General features: G+C 34.0%; 1 pseudogene; it reads right to left on the bottom strand.

Moving 5' to 3' along the window:
• Positions 1 to 686: 686 nt before the first annotated feature.
• On the bottom strand, positions 687 to 6,550 carry LOC132282015 (protein DETOXIFICATION 27-like; annotated as a pseudogene).
• Positions 6,551 to 7,258: the final 708 nt, after the last annotated feature.

The following is a 7,258-nucleotide window of genomic DNA, read 5'->3' as shown; positions in this document are numbered from 1 at the left end:
GGACAAAATAGGGTTCGATCGATCGAAGGTGATGTTCGATCGATCGAACTTGGAATTTCAGCAAAGGCCAAGGTTGGATCTATCGAGAAGTACTGTGATCGATCATAGATATTCGATCGATCGAACTCTAAGTTGGATCGATCGAACTTTTGAGCTGCACAACTTGATTCCTTTTTGCTCCTTTCTTTCTCCACTTTTCTCCCTTCTTTGGTTTATCTCAGGATTGCTTCAATTAAGCTCTTATTTGGCTGAGTTAGCTCAATTTTGGGATTAGTGCCTGAAAATATAAATAACACGTAATAAGTCTAAAACAGCAAAATAAGATAGATAAAGGTACTAGAATGCTTAAGTTTAACGGATTTAAATGCGCACTTTTCAGTGCTCATCATAAACCAAAAGTCACATATCTTCTGAATAGTTGCAACCTAAAACCAAAAGTTACATATACATACATACATATATATATATATATATATATATATATATATATTACAATATATTTAACATGTAATGGTAGAATAAATCAGGAGTTGTTGTGAGGCTAAACTGTTTAATTAATATAGGTGTAGTAGTGTTGTACTAGTGGTAAGGCTTCAGACCTTTAGAGCACACACCCTATAAGTCATACTTTCGATAAAAATAGAAAAATGAATAAATAATTGTTTAATTAATATTCTAACAGTGGACTATTGTTGATTTAAATCTCCCCACTTCTTCACACGCATGCTTGCTATTTCCACCTACAATTCAACATAAAATTAATCAAATTGAATGACTTAATTAAATTGGTACATTTACCAAAAAATAAATAAAAAAAATTTGGTACACATAATTAGATTAAACATAAAAGTAAATACATGCCCAAGTACTTAATTGGTAGGTTTTTACCTCCTTTTCCCAGTCGCATCGAATGATAATAATGACCAATATCAAAGTTTGAACTGCAGTTCCACCCGATATCATTCCGGCCCATATACCCTATTTATTAACCGATTTATATCATTTAATTAATATAACAAATATCAAATCATTCCTGATTACAATTGATAATACAAATTTTCCCTATTCACATTTATAAACACTATTATTTGCAAAAGAAATATATATTTTCAAGAAGTTGTTATATATTATTGATGAGCACTGAAAAGTGCGTATTTAAACCCCTTAAGCTTAGGCATTCTAGTACCTTTATCTATCTTACTTTGCCGTTTTAGATTGATTTCGTATTATTTCCATTTTCAGGCACTTATCCCGAAAATAAGCTAACTCAGCCAAATAAGAGCTTAATTGAAGCAATTCTGATATTAAACCAAGAAAGAAGCAAAGTGGAGGAAGAAAGAAGCAAAATGAAGCAAAGCAGCAAGGTCGATCGATCCAAGTCCAAGGTTCGATCGATCGAACATTGATCGATCTCAGCACTTCAAGATAGATCCAAGCTTTGACCCAAAAGCACTTAAGTCCAAAAGTTCGATCGATCCAACATCATTCTTCGATCGATCAAACACCTTTGTCCTTATCCAAATGATTGATCTTATCCATAGTTGTCCACCCACTAACCACCTTTGTTCTTTTCCCAAAAATATCTCCCAAAATATCTCGGATTTGTCTTTTCCCAAAAAGCTCAGCCAATTGGATCGATCCAGCCTCAGTTTGATCGATCTCAGCCAATTCGATCGATCCAAGTCCAAAGTTCAATAGATCAAATTTCCTCCAAGTGCAAAAAGTTAAAATTCCAGCTCATTGAAAGTTGTCTTTTATCCAATCATTGGAGAATATTGTGTGCACGACCCTAGCTCATTTGGGGAGTGATTTTAACCTACTTATATAAGGATAAGGATTGTTTTTTAGATGTAGAACATATAGGAGATAGAGACCAATACTTGAATTGGGAGATATACCATCTCTAAGGAAGCTTGGAGGAGGAGGCTAGAGACACCATTGGAGATCTTCATCAACAAGGAGCAAACCTCTTCCATGGAGTTAGCCCTTGAGGGTTGGAGCATCATCACCGTGAGTGGCTAGACATCCTCTTGGGGCTAGAGTTAGCCCGAAGCATGCTTTCTATATCTTAATCTTGTGTATTATTGAGGGATTAGTGTTGTAATTAATGTTTTGACACTTTGATATATATAGATCTTGTTTAATCAATGATTTATGTGGTTTAATGCTTCCAATTGATCATTTCGTTCTATCCATATATCTATGTATGTTAGAATAGATGTTCATGTGCTTATCTCTAGATTTTGTGTTATTAATGCATGTCTATGTGTATTGATGCCATAAATTTAGAGGTTGTCAAAACATAGTGCTTAAAAGGATGTTCTTGTGATTCTCTAGATGGTTTATGCTCATATCTTGATGGATTGTGTCTCCTTCTTAGTTAAATTAGTTTAATTTCAATGGCTTAATTGTAGTTTAGTGATAGTATAATATTAGATGGGAAGACAATCCATGCTAGTTGTTTGATACTTCATACTTTTGAATGCAAGTAGCATATGTCTCTAATTTTGTGTTATGCATGGTTGTGAGTTCAATGAAAATGATCAATGATTTGCTAGATATGTTGTGCTTTTCACATGCTATTTAGACAATATATACTTAATTGCTAGATATATTGTGTTTTTCACATATTGGTTAGACAATGTATGCTTAATTAGTCATCCTTAGTTGTTGAATCAATCAAATACACACACACCAATATTGCAACACCCTAATTGCCCTCATTAATCACTTGTCAATAATATAAAAATGCATTGCGTGGTGGTAATCTCTAAACCCCAAGACTCTTCTCTCTCTTACTTACTCTCCATTGCATTCAATTATTTAGTTTAATTTAGTTGCTCTCTAATCTAATCAATCAACCAATCAATTGTTTGATCACTCGACCTTTTAACCCTAATGGCGATTCCACAATCAACTCAGACTCCAATCCCTTGGGATGATCCCTACTCGCCCTAGCTATATTTATAGTGAAAGATAGGAGTGGCTTTTATAAATGTAAAACTTGGCCCTCACCTGTGGTCACCGCAACCTAAAATAAAAGGACCACCAATTATTAAATCTGAATGGTGGCAGTGTCTTTAAAACTGTTCAATCTTATCTATTTGATAAAATAATTTTTTAAAAAATTAATCCACTTTATTTCACATACAAAAATAAACTGCCATATATTCATAACTATTTCAAGTATTACTCATTGTCAAACGAAATAAGCACGTCAAAATAATGATAATACATTATGGACCGTCTTTACCTACTCATCATGAGTAGGTGCTATATATATTAATAGATAAAGAAAATATATTCTTTATGATAAATCATATTCGGTATTCATTAGCCTTTTTCGATTTTTTTATTTACGAAATTATATTACTTTTCTAATTTTGTAATTAAAGATAATGCCGTCCATTTACGCATTAGTGAGTGAACCAAGAGAGCTCTATACATTATCAATATATACATACAATTATATGCACATACACAGCATGACTCCTTGGTGAAAACCCCATCCCATTATAAATCCGAGTGGGACTCCAATGAGATAGTAGCAGCCAGGGTTTATGCATGCAACATACGATTGCCATCCAGATCCAACAGCAACCCCTGTAAAAAGAAGAAGAAAAAAAATATACACACACACACACACACACATCAACCCTTTAATTTTGTATTGTTACTCCGATTTGAGCGTTGATAATTTGTGCAAGTAAAGCTAAGTTTGAATTATTACCGGAAAGAATTGGTTGAACACTGTTGAGGACAACGGTGAAGGCTAGGAGAATTGAAAGCTTGCTTACTGCTTCGAGGACAGGTTTGCTGAATGAGAATATTAAGGCAAGTTGATTGTGAAACATCAGAATCAATAACCAAAAAAAGAGACCGATCACTATAGATGTCATCACTGACACCACTGTAGCAAACTTGGCTCCTCTTCCATTGCCTCCTCCGAGCTCGTTTGCCACCCTCACCCTGTATCATATTATCATAAAAATATTTCTCCAATTGATCAAAACGTTCAGTTAGAGCAAATTTGGTTCATTTCTCTAAAAACAATTTTCAACCCGAAATATGTCAGATTTTTTCTTTTTTCTTTTTTAGTTCTATGAAAATATGATCCTTTAATTTCTTCAACCTTTTTTTTTTCTCTCTCACTTTGTTTCGTGATAATCAATCTAGAAAAGATATTATCTTTCCGTTTTTAATGTTCTATCACTAAATCTGACGAGAGAACGTGAGGTTCATAGTGGAGTATGTGAAGGATTTGATTTGAATCAATGGCTCAAAGACAAAATTAGTAGGGAGTACATGTTTACACAATCACATATCAATTCTGTAATCACCAGGTACTTTCTTCTTGTTCAACTTATTTTATTTACCAATCAAAAGAGAATAATAATAAATAAATAAATAAATACAAAACAATTCAATGACAACTTTATTAATGGATTGATAGCTAATCTTCTTTCTATTTATTTTTCTCATATTATTTATAAATTTGTTCTGAAAAAAATATATATATATTATAATTATTTAATTTATTTATTAAATGTAACTTTATTATATCACTATTTGCCCCAATAGAAAATTTCTGCCACCCTGTTTGACAATGAAATTTAATTGATCAAATCAGCTTTTATTTTCAAAATATTCTTTTCTTGTAATATTGGTGGCTTCATAGTAAATGGTCTATCAAAATAATTTAGGAAAATTAAAAATTAATATATATAAATGTTAAGTCAAGAAATGTTACCCAGTTCCGGCAAAGAATGCAAGAGGAATCATCATCTCCCACCCATTATGCTTCGGGAAGAGAAAAAACGCAAACGAATCAATACAGAAATAAAGAATTTAGAATTTACAAATTCATGAAAGTAAACGCAGAAAAATGAATTATATAATGCTATAAGAATTATATTGCATAATATTTTTATTTTTCACATTTCAAAAAAAAAAAAATTGTATTTTTCTTGTAATTTCTAAGATGTCGAGCTCAATTTGTTTAGACCTAAAATATTTTATTTTTCCAAGTAAAATATATTTTTTATTTTTTATTTTTTATTTTTTATTTTGGTATTTGGATTGAGGTCGACTCCATCGAATAGGGCGAACCTGTCTAAAATTATTGAATAAATTATTTAAAAAATATTTTACGCTCAAACAAACAAAGAAGATATTGACCATATGGACAAAGCATCCACTGCAATTTCTGCATTTTTCAAGTTTCCAGTCATCAATATAAGTATTCTGTAGTACCAATGCTCCAAACTGGTTAACACAAAAGGCGACAAAATGTAATGGAATTAATTAATAACAGAATTTAATTACCAAAATAAACTATTGAAATACGAGCCAGCAATCTTATTTAGACCTAATTTTCAAGTTATAAGTGTGTAGTTGAAGGAATAAAAATCTAATAGACTAAACACATCAGTTTGAGAAATAGGTAAGAATACACCAATAGAGATCGAGATATATACCAAAGCATGAGGCCGGAAGAAGCAGAGAGTTTAGCAAACTCCCAAAGACCAGAAAAGGCTTCAATGGAGAATCCACTCCAACTGAGTGGACAGCCACCATAAACGGTGTAACCAAACAGCCCAAGCGTGGTGATCCACCACGATAAACTCAAGTTAATTGCAATGCCAATCATTCCGAGCTGAAGCTTATGGACAAGCAAGCAGCTGACAAACGCATGCACCAACAGAGCCACCAGCGACACGCACGCGATGACACCGGTCTTGAGCTGGCTCTGCAGGAACCTCTGCAGTGGAAACTGAAAGGCATAGCTGAAGTGAAGTGGAATCATGTACAAGGACACAATCCCAGCTAGCTCAGCCACTTCTGTAGGCAGTCCCAGTAGCTTCAAGAATGGAGAAGCAAATATGTACAAAGGCAAGAGAAGTACACAACACATGAATATCACAATCCAAGAACGTTGCATATATACACCCAACATGTAATACTTCTTGGCTCCATAGGCTTGTCCACATAGAGTCTCTAAAGCACTTGCCATCCCCAACTAGTAAAACATGCAACAAAAAGTAATTAATTTGCATAAACATTAATTGTTCCAAACAAACAAATTAACCTTTAACATTTCACTTTAAAATACAATTTAAGAATGGTTATTCAAATCAATTAATCCGCATGGGTGTCCTAGTATGGTATGTGTGATTGCACATATCCGAACAGCTATATAAACAATAAAAAAAATCATTAATTGACAATTTTCGGTTATACAGGAGAGAGAGGACTAGAGGAGAGGTACCATGAGGCCGAAGTCGAAACCAACTACGACATTAACGGTAATGGAGACAGCAGCGAGCTCAAGGTCGCCAAGGTAACCGGCGAAAGCTTGGGTGATAATGAACATGGAGTAGGAGGCGAGGCGGCTGAAGATGGCGGGGCCCACAGTATGCCATAGCTTCTTTGATTCAATCAAGACCCTCCGTGGAAGATCTAGGTGTTGATCACCTTCTGATCCGACGGTTGATCTTGAGTGGTCAAGTAAGGGGACTTTTGGGTCCTCTACTGTGACCTTACTCGGCATTTTCTTGGCAATCTTTCTCGTCCACCTTTATTTTTTCTTAGTAACACTTGAATTTGAGAGAGAGAGAGAAGGGAATAATATATATCACATATAAGGAATTGAAGTGGTTGTGATGTGGATGTTATAAATAGGTGGGGTAGTAGTTACACATTTCGTATATTTTTGGAGGTACGTAGCGAAATGGTTGTCCCATGGCTGGTCTTCCATGTCTTTCTGGTAATGAGTTGGTTAGTTTCCCTTTCTCTTGGTTAACCTTTCTAGCTCTTTGTTAACCCTGGAAGAAAAAATTATCAAAATAATCAATTATTTTTTAAAAAATGTTCAAAAACTGTTTCATTCCAACTAGCATTGGCAAAATGGTTCTAACGTCGCCCATAAACGCTTGCATTTTAAAGTATTTTTGTGAATTATGTTTCTTAAAATACGAGTCAAAATAAGTGTCAAAATAAGTTGTAAAACTCAGACTCATTTTTATAAAAAATTAAATGTAGAATATTAGTACCTATAATATATTTAACTCATATTTCTTCCATTATACGGGAGACACGCAGATAGCTATTCTACATTGCCTGCACCCCGGCCATCTCTTGCTTTCTCTATCAGTTCTCTCTCACGATTCCCTCTCTCTAGACCCACTTTCAGAAATTGACTTAATCAAACCAGGTTCATTCTGGGTGATGGCTATGGATGGGTCTGCAAATAATTGTA

The sequence above is a fragment of the Cornus florida genome, unplaced genomic scaffold (assembly GCF_030987335.1).
Source record: "Cornus florida cultivar Cherokee Brave unplaced genomic scaffold, ASM3098733v1 CherokeeBrave_3.0.0_Hap2_Chr11, whole genome shotgun sequence".
Classification (NCBI taxonomy): domain Eukaryota; kingdom Viridiplantae; phylum Streptophyta; class Magnoliopsida; order Cornales; family Cornaceae; genus Cornus; species Cornus florida.
Note: the sequence above shows the minus strand (reverse complement) of the source record. Positions and strands in the feature narration are given on the sequence as shown.